A 13,578-nucleotide genomic window follows, 5' to 3' on the forward strand; every position below is an offset into this window, starting at 1 on the left:
CTCTTTGTTACCAAGGAGACAGGCAGCGGGGCACCCCAGTATTGTAGTCTCCCCATGTGCAAGTGTCTGCACTGCATTACCAAGGAGACAGGCAGCGGGGCACCCCAGTATTGTAGTCTCCCCATGTGCAAGTTTCTGCTCTGTGCTACCATGGAGACAGGCAGTGGGGGCACCCCAGTATTGTAGTATCACCATGTGCAAGTGTCTGCTCTGTGTTACCATGGAGACAGGCAGCGGGGCACCCCAGTATTGTAGTCTCCCCATGTGCAAGTGTCTGCTCTGTGTTACCATGGAGACAGGCAGCGGGGGCACCCCAGTATTGTAGTCTCCCCATGTGCAAGTCTTCTCTGTGTTACCAAGGAGACAGGCAGCGGGGGCACCCGAGTATTGTAGTCTCACCATGTGCAAGTGTCTGCTCTTTGTTACCAAGGAGACAGGCAGCGGGGCACCCCAGTATTGTAGTCTCCCCATGTGCAAGTCTTCTCTGTGTTACCAAGGAGACAGGCAGCGGGGGCACCCGAGTATTGTAGTCTCACCATGTGCAAGTGTCTGCTCTTTGTTACCAAGGAGACAGGCAGCGGGGCACCCCAGTATTGTAGTCTCCCCATGTGCAAGTGTCTGCTCTGTGTTACCAAGGAGACAGGCAGTGGAGGCACCCCAGTATTGTAGTCTCCCCTTGTGCAAGTGTCTGCTCTTTGTTACCAAGGAGACAGGCAGTGGGGGCACCCAGTATTGTAGTCTCCGCATGTGCAAGTGTCTGCTCTGTTACCAAGGAGACAGTCAGTGGGTCGGGTTGGGTACCAGCGTTTGGGATCCCGCCGGTCACCATACCGATGCCGGGATCCAGGGGTTTAGAATGCCGGCAGAGGGGGCGAGCGCAATGTAATCTCAAAATTGGAATCATTCCACCAGATCTATGGTTCGGGCATATTGGGTGGAATAATGGTATCGGGGACAAAAATATTGATGTTTCAGTATAGCGAGAATTGGCGCACATCCCTAATGTCCGTGTACTCCAGCAGTCACTGACAGATGGGATGAAGGAGGGGGCGGAGCTTCCCTTTGGCTGTTGCTGTGCAACCGTGAAAACAAAAATGAAAATAACTGCACCTGCTTAGTGATAACGGGGCTATTGCACAGGCACTGCGTCTTTGTGTGTAACATAAGGTACTGAGGAGATTGCTGTACACACATACATGATCTCTAAGCTCCTCCGTGCACAATCACTGCTACACACAGGTAAGGAGGTCACTGTAAGGAGCACTGCTATACACGGTAATGACCATAAGAAAATAATAGACAAATAACTAGGCTCCTCCTCTGGACACCTGTGAGGAGTGCTGCTACACATGGTAAAGAGTATGAGAATGAAATAGACACGTAACTAAGGGGGACATGTACTAAGCAGTGATAAAAGTGGAGAAGTGAGCCAGTGGAGAAGTTGCCCATAGCAACCAATCAGCATTGACGTAACATTTATAATTTGCATAATATAAAAGTATGCAGAGCAGCTGATTGGTTGCAATCGGCAATTTCTCCACTGGCTCACTTCCCCACTTTTATCACTGCTTAGTACATGTACCCCTGAAAAACTCCTTTGGTCACTGTGAGGAGTGCTGCTACACCTGGTAATGAGGAGGATACATTGGCACATAACTCCCCTGGTCACTGTGAGGAGCTCTGCTACACCTGGTAATGAGGAGGATAAATTGGCACATAGCTCTCCTGGTCACTGTGAGGAGCTCTGCTACACCTGGTAATGAGGAGGGGACATTGGCACATAGCTCTCCTGGTCACTATGAGGAGTGCTGCTACATCTGGTAATGAGGAGGGTAAATTGGCACATAGATCTCCTGGTCACTGTGAGGAGTGCTGCTACACCTGGTAATGAGGAGGGTAAATTGGCACATAGATCTCCTGGTCACTATGAGGAGCGCTGCTACATCTGGTAATGAGGAGGGTAAATTGGCACATAGATCTCCTGGTCACTGTGAGGAGTGCTGCTACACCTGGTAATGAGGAGGGTAAATTGGCACATAGATCTCCTGGTCACTGTGAGGAGCACTGCTACACCTGGTAATGAGGAGGGTAAATTGGCACATAGATCTCCTGGTCACTGTGAGGAGTGCTGCTACACATGGTAATGAGGAGGGTAAATTGGCACATAGATCTCCTGGTCACTGTGAGGAGTGCTGCTACACCTGGTAATGAGGAGGGTAAATTGGCACATAGATCTCCTGGTCACTGTGTGGAGCACTGCTACACCTGGTAATGAGGAGGGTAAATTGGCACATAGATCTCCTGGTCACTGTGAGGAGTGCTGCTACACCTGGTAATGAGGAGGGTAAATTGGCACATAGATCTCCTGGTCACTGTGAGGAGCACTGCTACACCTGGTAATGAGGAGGGGACATTGGCACATAACTCCCCTGGTCACTGTGAGGAGCGCTGCTACACCTGGTAATGAGGAGGATAAATTGGCACATAGCTCTCCTGGTCACTGTGAGGAGCTCTGCTACACCTGGTAATGAGGAGGGGACATTGGCACATAGCTCTCCTGGTCACTATGAGGAGCGCTGCTACATCTGGTAATGAGGAGAGTAAATTGGCACATAGATCTCCTGGTCACTGTGAGGAGTGCTGCTACACCTGGTAATGAGGAGGGTAAATTGGCACATAGATCTCCTGGTCACTGTGAGGAGTGCTGCTACACCTGGTAATGAGGAGGGTAAATTGGCACATAGATCTCCTGGTCACTGTGAGGAGCTCTGCTACACCTGGTAATGAGGAGGGTAAATTGGCACATAGATCTCCTGGTCACTGTGAGGAGTGCTGCTACACCTGGCTGGTAATGAGGAGGGTAAATTGGCACATAGATCTCCTGGTCACTGTGAGGAGTGCTGCTACACCTGGTAATGAGGAGGGTAAATTGGCACATAGATCTCCTGGTCACTGTGAGGAGCACTGCTACACCTGGTAATGAGGAGGGGACATTGGCACATAACTCCCCTGGTCACTGTGAGGAGCGCTGCTACACCTGGTAATGAGGAGGGTACATTGGCACATAACTGCCCCGGTCACTGTGAGGAGCGCTGCTACACCTGGTAATGAGGAGGGTAAATTGGCACATAGCTCTCCTGGTCACTATGAGGAGCACTGCTACACCTGGTAATGAGGAGGGTAAAGTAGCACATAGCTCTCCTGGTCACTGTGAGGAGCACTGCTACACCTGGTAATGAGGAGGGGACATTGGCACATAACTGCCCCGGTCACTGTGAGGAGCGCTGCTACACCTGGTAATGAGGAGGGTAAATTGGCACATAGCTCTCCTGGTCACTGTGAGGAGCATTGCTACACCTGGTAATGAGGAGGGGGCATTGGCACATAACTGCCCCGGTCACTGTGAGGAGCGCTGCTACACCTGGTAATGAGGAGGGTAAATTGGTACATAGCTCTCCTGGTCACTGTGAGGAGCACTGCTACACCTGGTAATGAGGAGGGTACATTGGCACATAGCTCTCCTGGTCACTGTGAGGAGCACTGCTACACCTGGTAATGAGGAGGGTACATTGGTACATAGCTCTCCTGGTCACTATGAGGAGCACTACTACACCTGGTAATGAGGAGGGTAAATTGGCACATAGCTCTTCTGGTCACTGTGAGGAGTGCTGCTACACCTGGTAATGAGGAGGGTACATTGGCACATAGCTCTCCTAGTCACTGTGAGGAGCACTGCTACACCTGGTAATGAGGAGGGTACATTGGAACATAGCTCTCCTGGTCACTATGAGGAGCGCTGCTACACCTGGTAATGAGGAGGGTAAATTGGCACATAGATCTCCTGGTCACTGTGAGGAGCACTGCTACACCTGGTAATGAGGAGGGTACATTGGTGCATAGCTCTCCTGGTCACTATGAGGAGCGAAGCTACACCTGGTAATGAGGAGGGTAAATTGGCATATAGCTCTCCTTGTCACTGTGAGGAGCACTGCTACACCTGGTAATGAGTAGGGTAAATTGGCACATAGATCTCCTGGTCACTGTGAGGAGCACTGCTACACCTGGTAATGAGGAGGGTACATTGGAACATAGCTCTCCTGGTCACTATGAGGAGCACTGCTACCCCTGGTAATGAGGAGGGTACATTGGAACATAGCTCTCCTGGTCACTATGAGGAGCGCTGCTACACCTGGTAATGAGGAGGGTACATTGGCACATAGCTCTTCTGGTCACTGTGAGGAGCACTGCTACACCTGGTAATGAGGAGGGTAAATTGGCACATGGCTCTCCTGGTCACTGTGAGGAGTGCTGCTACACCTGGTAATGAGGAGGGTACATTGGCAAATAGCTCTCCTGGTCACTATGAGGAGCACTGCTACACCTGGTAATGAGGAGGGTACATTGGCACATAACTCCCCTGGTCACTGTGAAGAGCACTGCTACACACGGGCACTAAAAACCCACCTATTCATCAAAGCATACCCTCCCGATGCATAACCCAGTGCTGAAGCCGCGCCTCCACCCCCCTGCCTCATGCCGTGAACATCTCAGCTTTGCTTGCATACTGCCATCAGGCTACCTCCCACTTGCCTGCACCTCTTGTCATCTGTCTGTCGCCCCTCCCCATTAGATTGTTAGCTCTTCAGAGCAGGGCCCTCTTTCCTCTTGTTATCTAAGCCCTCGTCTCAACACATTTCACTCACAGCTCTCCCCTACTCAACGACCATCTTTATCCTGCTAGTAAAGGCTCATCTCCATCTATGGCCACCGGCCTCTAGTAGTACGATGATCACTCCCTCAATACTTATATCTTAGCTGTACTATGTCTTGAGAATGTGTGGTGCTCTGTTACCTGTACTCTATTTCTGTTATTTATTAACTGTAATGCAATGTTTTGTCCCCTGTACTGTCCTTTGTACGGCGCTGCGAAACACATGTGGCGCCTTATAAATTAAATGTAATAATAATAATACACCTAGTAATGAGGAGGGTAAATTGGCACGTAGCTCTTCTGGTCACTGTGGGGAGCGCTGCTACACCTGGTAATGAGGAGGGTACATTGGCACATGGCTCTCCTGGTCACTGTGGGGAGCGCTGCTATACCTGGTAATGAGGAGGGTACATTGGCACATGGCTCTCCTGGTCAAGGTGGGGAGCGCTGCTACACCTGGTAATGAGGAGGGTAAATTGGCACATAGCTCTCCTGTTCACTGTGAGGAGCACTGCTACACCGGGTAATGAGGAGGGTACATTGGCACATGGCTCTCCTGGTCACTGTGGGGAGCGCTGCTACACCTGGTAATGAGGAGGGTAAATTGGCACATAGCTCTTCTGGTCACTGTGAGGAGCGCTGCTACACCTGGTAATGAGGAGGGTAAATTGGCACATAGCTCTTCTGGTCACTGTGGGGAGCGCTGCTACACCTGGTAATGAGGAGGGTAAATTGGCACATAGCTCTTCTGGTCACTGTGAGGAGCGCAGCTACACCTGGTAATGAGGAGGGTAATTTGGCACATAGCTCTCCTGGTCACTGTGAGGAGCACTGCTACACCTGGTAATGAGGAGGGTACATTGGTACATAGCTCTCCTGGTCACTATGAGGAGCGCTGCTACACCTGGTAATGAGGAGGATAAATAGGTACATAGCTCTCCTGGTCACTGTGGGGAGCTCTGCTACACCTGGTAATGAGGAGGATAAATTGGCACATAGCTCTCCTGGTCACTGTGGGGAGCACTGCTACACCTGGTAATGAGGACGGTAAATTGGTACATAGCTCTCCTGGTCACTGTGAGGAGCGCTGCTACACCTGGTAATGAGGAGGGTAAATTGGTACATAGCTCTCCTGGTCACTATGAGGAGCGCTGCTACACCTGGTAATGAGGAGGGTAAATTGGCACATAGATCTCCTGGTCACTGTGAGGAGCACTGCTACACCTGGTAATGAGGAGGGTACATTGGAACATAGCTCTCCTGGTCACTATGAGGAGCACTACTACACCTGGTAATGAGGAGGGTAAATTGGCACATAGATCTCCTGGTCACTGTGAGGAGCGCTGCTACACCTGGTAATGAGGAGGGTAAATTGGTACATAGCTCTTCTGGTCACTATGAGGAGCACTGCTACACCTGGTAATGAGGAGGGTACATTGGCACATAGCTCTCCTGGTCACTGTGAGGAGCGCTGCTACACCTGGTAATGAGGAGGGTACATTGGCACATAGCTCTCCTGGTCACTTTGGGGATCGCTGCTACAGCTGGTAATGAGGAGGGTAAATTGGCACATAGCTCTCCTGGTCACTGTGAGGAGCGCTGCTACACCTGGTAATGAGGAGGGTAAATTGGCACATAGCTCTCTTGGTCACTGTGAGGAGCGCTGCTACACCTGGTAATGAGGAGGGTACATTGGCACATAACTCCCCTGGTCACTGTGAAGAGCACTGCTACACACGGGCACTAAAAACCCACCTATTCATCAAAGCATACCCTCCCGATGCATAACCCAGTGCTGAAGCCGCGCCTCCACCCCCCTGCTTCATGCCGTGAACATCTCAGCTTTGCTTGCATACCGCCATCAGGCTACCTCCCACTTGCCTGCACCTCTTGTCATCTGTCTGTCGCCCCTCCCCATTAGATTGTTAGCTCTTCAGAGCAGGGCCCTCTTTCCTCTTGTTATCTAAGCCCTCGTCTCAACACAGTTCACTCACAGCTCTCCCCTACTCAACGACCATCTTTATCCTGCTAGTAAAGGCTCATCTCCATCTATGGCCACCGGCCTCTAGTAGTACGATGATCACTCCCTCAATACTTACATCTTAGCTGTATTATGTCTTGAGAACGTGTGGTGCTCTGTTACCTGTACTCTATTTCTGTTATTTATTTACTGTAATTCAATGTTTTGTCCCCTGTACTGTCCTTTGTACGGCGCTGCGAAACACATGTGGCGCCTTATAAATAAAATGTAATAATAATAATACACCTGGTAATGAGGAGGGTAAATTGGCACATAGCTCTCCTGGTCACTGTGAGGAGCGCTGCTACACCTGGTAATAAGGAGGGTAAATTGGCACATAGATCTCCTGGTCACTGTGAGGAGCGCTGCTACACCTGGTAATGAGGAGGGTAAATTGGTACATAGCTCTCCTGGTCACTATGAGGAGCGCTGCTACACCTGGTAATGAGGAGGGTAAATTGGTACATAGCTCTCCTGGTCACTGTGAGGAGCACTGCTACACCTGGTAATGAGGAGGGTACATTGGCACATAGCTCTCCTGGTCACTGTGAGGAGCACTGCTACACCTGGTAATGAGGAGGGTACATTGGTACATAGCTCTCCTGGTCACTATGAGGAGCACTGCTACACCTGGTAATGAGGAGGGTAAATTGGCACATAGCTCTTCTGGTCACTGTGAGGAGTGCTGCTACACCTGGTAATGAGGAGGGTACATTGGCACATAGCTCTCCTAGTCACTGTGAGGAGCACTGCTACACCTGGTAATGAGGAGGGTACATTGGAACATAGCTCTCCTGGTCACTGTGAGGAGCGCTGCTACACCTGGTAATGAGGAGGGTAAATTGGCACATAGATCTCCTGGTCACTGTGAGGAGCACTGCTACACCTGGTAATGAGGAGGATAAATTGGCACATAGCTCTCCTGGTCACTGTGAGGAGCACTGCTACACCTGGTAACTAGGAGGGGGCCATCATGCATAACAATAAATAATAAAATATTGCTCCTTTATAATAATCTGAGCTCCTCCACACTAGCAGAGCGCTCAGGCTCCGCCCCCGTATGAACGCTAGAGCCCAGTGTCGGCTCCGTCCATCATTAACAGGGCTCCTCCCTCATACGCAATGAAATCGGCCTGGCCCCGCCCACAGCTAGTCACCTTGTTCATGAGCTGGAGGTGCGCTCTCTACGTCATCACAGTCGCGGCGCTGATTGGTGGGATAAGCTGTAGGTGCTGACGACACGGCGGCCATCTTTGTTGATGTGTCAGTGAGACGGGCTGAAGATGGATGTACAGTAGCGGGGAAACTGCGGACACAGAGCCCTGGGGGTGACCGCCGGCTGATGTACGTCTCCCGGTAACATGGATGGGGTGACCGGTGCTGTCAGTGTGTGTCCGGGGAGATTAGGTGGCTGCAGTATAGGTATTGATACGGGGCGGGGGAGTGGGGGCAGCCTATGCTGGTGAACTGGGTGCGGGGTAACTGAGGGGCAGAGGGAGTGGGGTGACAGGCTGTGAGAGGGGGACAGAGGGTGTGGGGTGACAGGCTGTGAGAGGGGGACAGAGGGAGTGGGGTGACAGGCTGTGAGAGGGGGCTGTGAGAGGGGGACAGAGGGAGTGGGGTGACAGGCTGTGAGAGGGGGACAGAGGGTGTGGGGTGACAGGCTGTGAGAGGGGGACAGAGGGTGTGGGGTGAGGGACAGAGGGAGTGGGGTGACAGGCTGTGAGAGGGGGACAGAGGGAGTGGGGTGACAGGCTGTGAGAGGGGGACAGAGGGTGTGGGGTGACAGGCTGTGAGAGGGGGACAGAGGGTGTGGGGTGACAGGCTGTGAGAGGGGGACAGAGGGTGTGGGGTGACAGGCTGTGAGAGGGGGACAGAGGGTGTGGGGTGAGAGGGGGACAGAGGGAGTGGGGTGACAGGCTGTGAGAGGGGGACAGAGGGAGTGGGGTGACAGGCTGTGAGAGGGGGACAGAGGGTGTGGGGTGACAGGCTGTGAGAGGGAGACAGAGGGTGTGGGGTGAGAGGGGGACAGAGGGTATGGGGTGACAGGCTGTGAGAGGGGGACAGAGAGTGCGGGGTCACTGGCTGTGACCGGTTGCAGGGGGTGTGAGGTCACAGTCTGTGATTTGGGGGAGGCAGACGGTCTGTGGTGACAGGCTGTGAGAGGTGGGCAGAGGGTATGGGATGACAGTCTGTGTCCCGGGGGCAGAGTGTGTAGGGTGATGTGCTGTGACTTAGGGAGGCTGTGAGTGCAGGTCAGCGGATGGTGGGGACAGGTTGTGAGTGCAGGTCAGCGGATGGTGGGGACAGGTTGTGAGTGCAGGTCAGCGGATGGTGGGGACAGGTTGTGAGTGCAGGTCAGCGGATGGTGGGGACAGGTTGTGAGTGCAGGTCAGCGGATTGGGGGGACAGGCTGTGAGTGGAGTGTCAGCGGATTGGGGGGGACAGGCTGTGAGTAGAGTGTCAGCGGATGGGGGGGACAGGCTGTGAGTGTAGGTCAGCGGATTGGGGGGACAGGTTGTGAGCGCAGGTCAGCGGATGGTGGGGACAGGTTGTGAGTGCAGGTCAGCGGATGATGGAGACAGGTTGTGAGTGCAGGTCAGCGGATGATGGAGACAGGTTGTGAGTGCAGGTCAGCGGATGATGGAGACAGGTTTTGAGTGCAGGTCAGCGGATGGTGGGGACAGGTTGTGAGTGCAGGTCAGCGGATGGGTTCCGGTATGAATGGTCGACCATGTTATGGTCGACAGTCATTAGGTCGACCACTATTGGTCGACATTGACATGGCCGACACATGAAAAGGTCGACATGAGTTTTTTTAAACTTTTTTTGGTGTCGTTTTTTGCGTAAAGTGACTGGGAACCCCAATTAGTGCACCGCGTCCCCTCGCATGGCTCGCTTCGCTCGCCATGCTTCGGGCATGGTGCCTTCGCTCCGCTACCGATTCGCTCGGCACAGATTACTGTTCCAATCGTAGGCCACGTGGATCGTAAAGTATGGAAAAGTTCCCCAAAAGAAAAAAAAGTTAAAAAACTCATGTCGACCTTTTCATGTGTCGACCATTTTCATGTGTCGACCATGTGACCATGTCAATGTCGACCAATAGTGGTCGACCTAATGACTGTCGACCATAACATGGTCGACCATGTGAACGGATACCCAGCGGATGGTGGGGACAGGTTGTGAGTGCAGGTCAGCGGATGGTGGGGACAGGTTGTGAGTGCAGGTCTGCGGATGGTGGGTACAGGTTGTGAGTGCAGGTCAGCGGATGGTGGGGACAGGTTGTGAGTGCAGGTCAGCGGATGGTGGGGACAGGTTGTGAGTGCAGGTCAGCGGATGGTGGGGACAGGTTGTGAGTGCAGGTCAGCGGATGGTGGGGACAGGTTGTGAGTGCAGGTCAGCGGATGGTGGGGACAGGTTGTGAGTGCAGGTCAGCGGATGGTGGGGACAGGTTGTGAGCGCAGGTCAGCGGATGGTGGGGACAGGTTGCGAGTGCAGGTCAGCGGATGGTGGGGACAGGCTGTGAGCGCAGGTCAGCGGATTGGGGGGACAGGCTGTGAGTGGAGTGTCAGCAGATTGGGGGGGACAGGCTGTGAGTGGTAGGTCAGCGGATTGGGAATAGGCTGTGAGTGGTGGACAGCTGATTAGGGACAGGTAATGGAGGGTGTGTGGGATTGACTTAGAATGAAGGGCAGGGATGGGGCCAGACTGTGAGTGGAGGGTCAGCTGATGGGGCCAGGCTTGGAATAAATGAGCAGTACATAATGGTGACATGCCTTTAGGAGAGGGGCAGTGACAGGTTGTGAGTGTAAGGAGCTGTCAGTGATGTGTGTGTGAGTGATAGGAGAGGGGGCAGATAGAGATAGTGGGTTAGGGGCACAGGATGGGTGTTAGCAGGTGGAGGGTGTTGGGTAGAGCGAGGCTCAGGTTTCAGTGACAGGATTTATAATGCAGTGTTTGAAGTGTGTTAAGTGCTTGCCTCTACCTAGTACTGTATAAATAAATGGAGGAAATGTTTTCCGCAGCTTTATTCAGTAGCACCCTCATATAGCAGTACTGACCAGGTGTTATGCTACCGCTGACCATGATTCTGTATAAATCTGGGGAACCGAAGCAATGATTATTATTTCTACATAACGTGCTGACTTATAAACTGTGTTAGGGAGCTTAGTGTCCTGTCAATTGGGGTCATTCCGAGTTGATCGCCCGCTAGCTACTTTTTGCAGCGCTGCAATCAGATAGTCGCCGTCTATAGGGGAGTGTATTTTCGCTTTGCAAGTGTGCGAACGCTTTTGCAGCCAAGCGATACAAAAAAGTTTTGTGCAGTTTCTGAATTGCCCAGAACCTACTCAGCTGCTGCGATCACTTCAGCCTGTCCGGTCCCGGAATTGACGTGAGAAACCCGCCATGCAAACGCTTGGACACGCCTGCGTTTTTCCAAATACTCACAGAAAAGGGTCAGTTGCCACCCACAAACGCCCTCTTCCTGTCAATCTCCTTGCGATTGGTTGTGCAAATGGATTCTTCGTTAAATCCATCGCTCAGCAACGATCCGCTTTGTACCCGTACGATGCGCCTGCGCATTGCGGTGCATACGCATGCGTAGTTTTGCCGACTTTTGACCTGATCGCACCGCAGCGAAAAAATATAGCGTGCGTTCAAGTCGGAATGACCCCCAATGTGTACAGAAGTGACACATAGTGAACCATAAGAGCTTACAGTCTAATACCTCTTTCCACCTACTGAGCACGGGTCGCAGCCGGGAGCCTGACACGGGTGCTACCCGGCTGTGGCCCGTGCTCAGCCCCCTTTCCCACTGCGATCAACAACCCGCATATTGCCGCGTTGGTGACGCTGCTAGTGACGCGGCGCTGGGCGATCACATGATCTCCCAGCGCCGCCCTTCCATACAGTGTAAACGGGAGCCGTGTCGACATGGCTCCCGTTTACACTACAACCCTACCCGGGTAGGATTCACGGGTCACTTGATCCGGGTTTTTGCGGGGGGACCCTTTCCACTAGCAAAAAACACAGGTAAATGTGCGCCCCCGTGCATTTTACCCGTGTTTTTTGAGCTAGTGGAAAAGGGGTATAAGAGCAGTGGGTTACTAGTCAGTAATAGGACGTACAGTAGCTGTGGATCAGGACTGTGCAGGGATAATGTAATATGTGCAGATTGTTGCTGGGTCTGTGCTGTGGATGTGATTCCTTCCTATGTACTGTGCCTTTTGTGTAAATGCCAGGCACATCCAGGGCACCATTCTGTAATTGGATGCCCTCATTGTGCCCTTTCATGTGACAATATAAAGCGTGGGTCCCCATCTCTTTATGAAACCACATAGCCCTGGCCCCGTCTGGTCCTCGCATGCTGGGTTCATATACGCTCCTAATACAAGTCCCCTTTTGTATGGAGAGAATGGCAGATTGCTGTCTCAGCTCCTTTCCACAGGGCAGTATTGCAGGAAATGCAGACACTTCTCACAAGTCCTACAATGGCAGATTGTTTTCTGTTTGGAAGTGGTGTTTGTTATTTGTACTTATTACAGCGTCCCTGTGTAATGCTGGCTACATTCATGTACTCCCATACAGCTCTACAATATCGGGTGACATAACTTGGGGAATGGGGTAAACATCTCAAGAGTTGTTGAACTGGCAGGGGGGGGGGGGGGGGGGGGGCAAAGGACCCCTAACAGTTAAAGATCCACAGGTGATCTGGAAAACATGAACTGCTCAGGTTCTTTGATGACGCGTTTGGCCACCCCTGCTCTAAGAGATGGATACTCCTAGTAAATTTAATATACAAAAGGTCTTCGTAAAATGTATATTGCATGCTCCAGCACGGAGGTCACCTAGTGTCCCGGTACAAGGACAAGTCTGTAAATGACTCGGATTTTAGCCTGTAAGCGTAACAATATTGTTTCCTTATGAAATACAGAAGATTTGGAGTCAGCGTTTGTAGAAATGAGACCCTTTCTAATCCCTTAAGCGTTGGTATTTGCCCTAAAATGTGTGTTAGTAGTAGATAGTGGGATTGTGTGAATCAGATTGTGTATTAGGGCGTTTATAAACAGGTCCTTGGGATATGGGGGTTGATCCAGCCTTAGGGGCGAATCTCGCCCAGTATGGCCACCACGTGGTGCACTGTCCTGCAGCGGCCCGCGCCGGTTATCGTTAAGGTTTAGTAACGTTTTTCCTGCACCTGTTGATCAGTCCTTTTGGCCAATTTCTGTTTGATGAACTGCTTGATCTTCGTGTTACTTTTGGGCGGTGTGTTTGCGTGAACTGATCCCAGTCATACAACGCAGGTATATGACTTCGCCATTGTAAAGTGTAATACTCCTTCTGCTGTAAAGGTATATGTGTGCTTGGGGCAGTTATGTACTCTAGGTACATTATTAAGCTTCATCTTATGGGATCCAGACGTCTCCTGTTCATTGTGTCTGTCACTGTGTAATGCCCAGTTACTGAAGCCACGTGACAGCGCTGTGTAATGCCCAGGTACTGAGGCCACGTAACGGCGCTGTGTAATGCCCAGGTTCAGAGGCCACATAACGGCGCTGTGCAATGGCCAGGTACTGAGGCCACGTAACGGCGCTGTGCAGTGGCCAGGTACTGAGGCCGCGTAACGGCGCTGTGCAATGGCCAGGTACTGAGGCCACGTAACGGCGCTGTGCAGTGGCCAGGTACTGAGGCCACGTAACGGCGCTGTGCAATGGCCAGGTACTGAGGCCACGTAACGGCGCTGTGCAATGGCCAGGTACTGAGGCCACGTAACGGCGCTGTGCAATGGCCAGGTACTGAGGCCACGTAACGGCGCTATGCAATGGCCAGGTACTGAGGCCACGTA

The 13,578-nt window shown here is 52.2% G+C and overlaps 1 protein-coding gene across 2 annotated transcripts in view; it reads left to right on the forward strand.

Annotated features, from left to right (window-relative positions):
* The first annotated feature begins 7,927 nt into the window (after positions 1-7,927).
* The window catches only part of CCDC186 (coiled-coil domain containing 186), a 119,301-nt gene continuing 113,650 nt past the window's right edge, over positions 7,928-13,578 (forward strand). For both annotated transcript variants that reach the window (XM_063962553.1, XM_063962554.1), the window contains exon 1: positions 7,928-8,075. The gene's annotated coding sequence lies outside the window, so the exon portion shown is untranslated. The remainder of the gene's footprint in view (positions 8,076-13,578) is intronic.

Source organism: Pseudophryne corroboree, chromosome 3 (assembly GCF_028390025.1).
Source record: "Pseudophryne corroboree isolate aPseCor3 chromosome 3, aPseCor3.hap2, whole genome shotgun sequence".
Lineage (NCBI taxonomy): Eukaryota > Metazoa > Chordata > Amphibia > Anura > Myobatrachidae > Pseudophryne > Pseudophryne corroboree.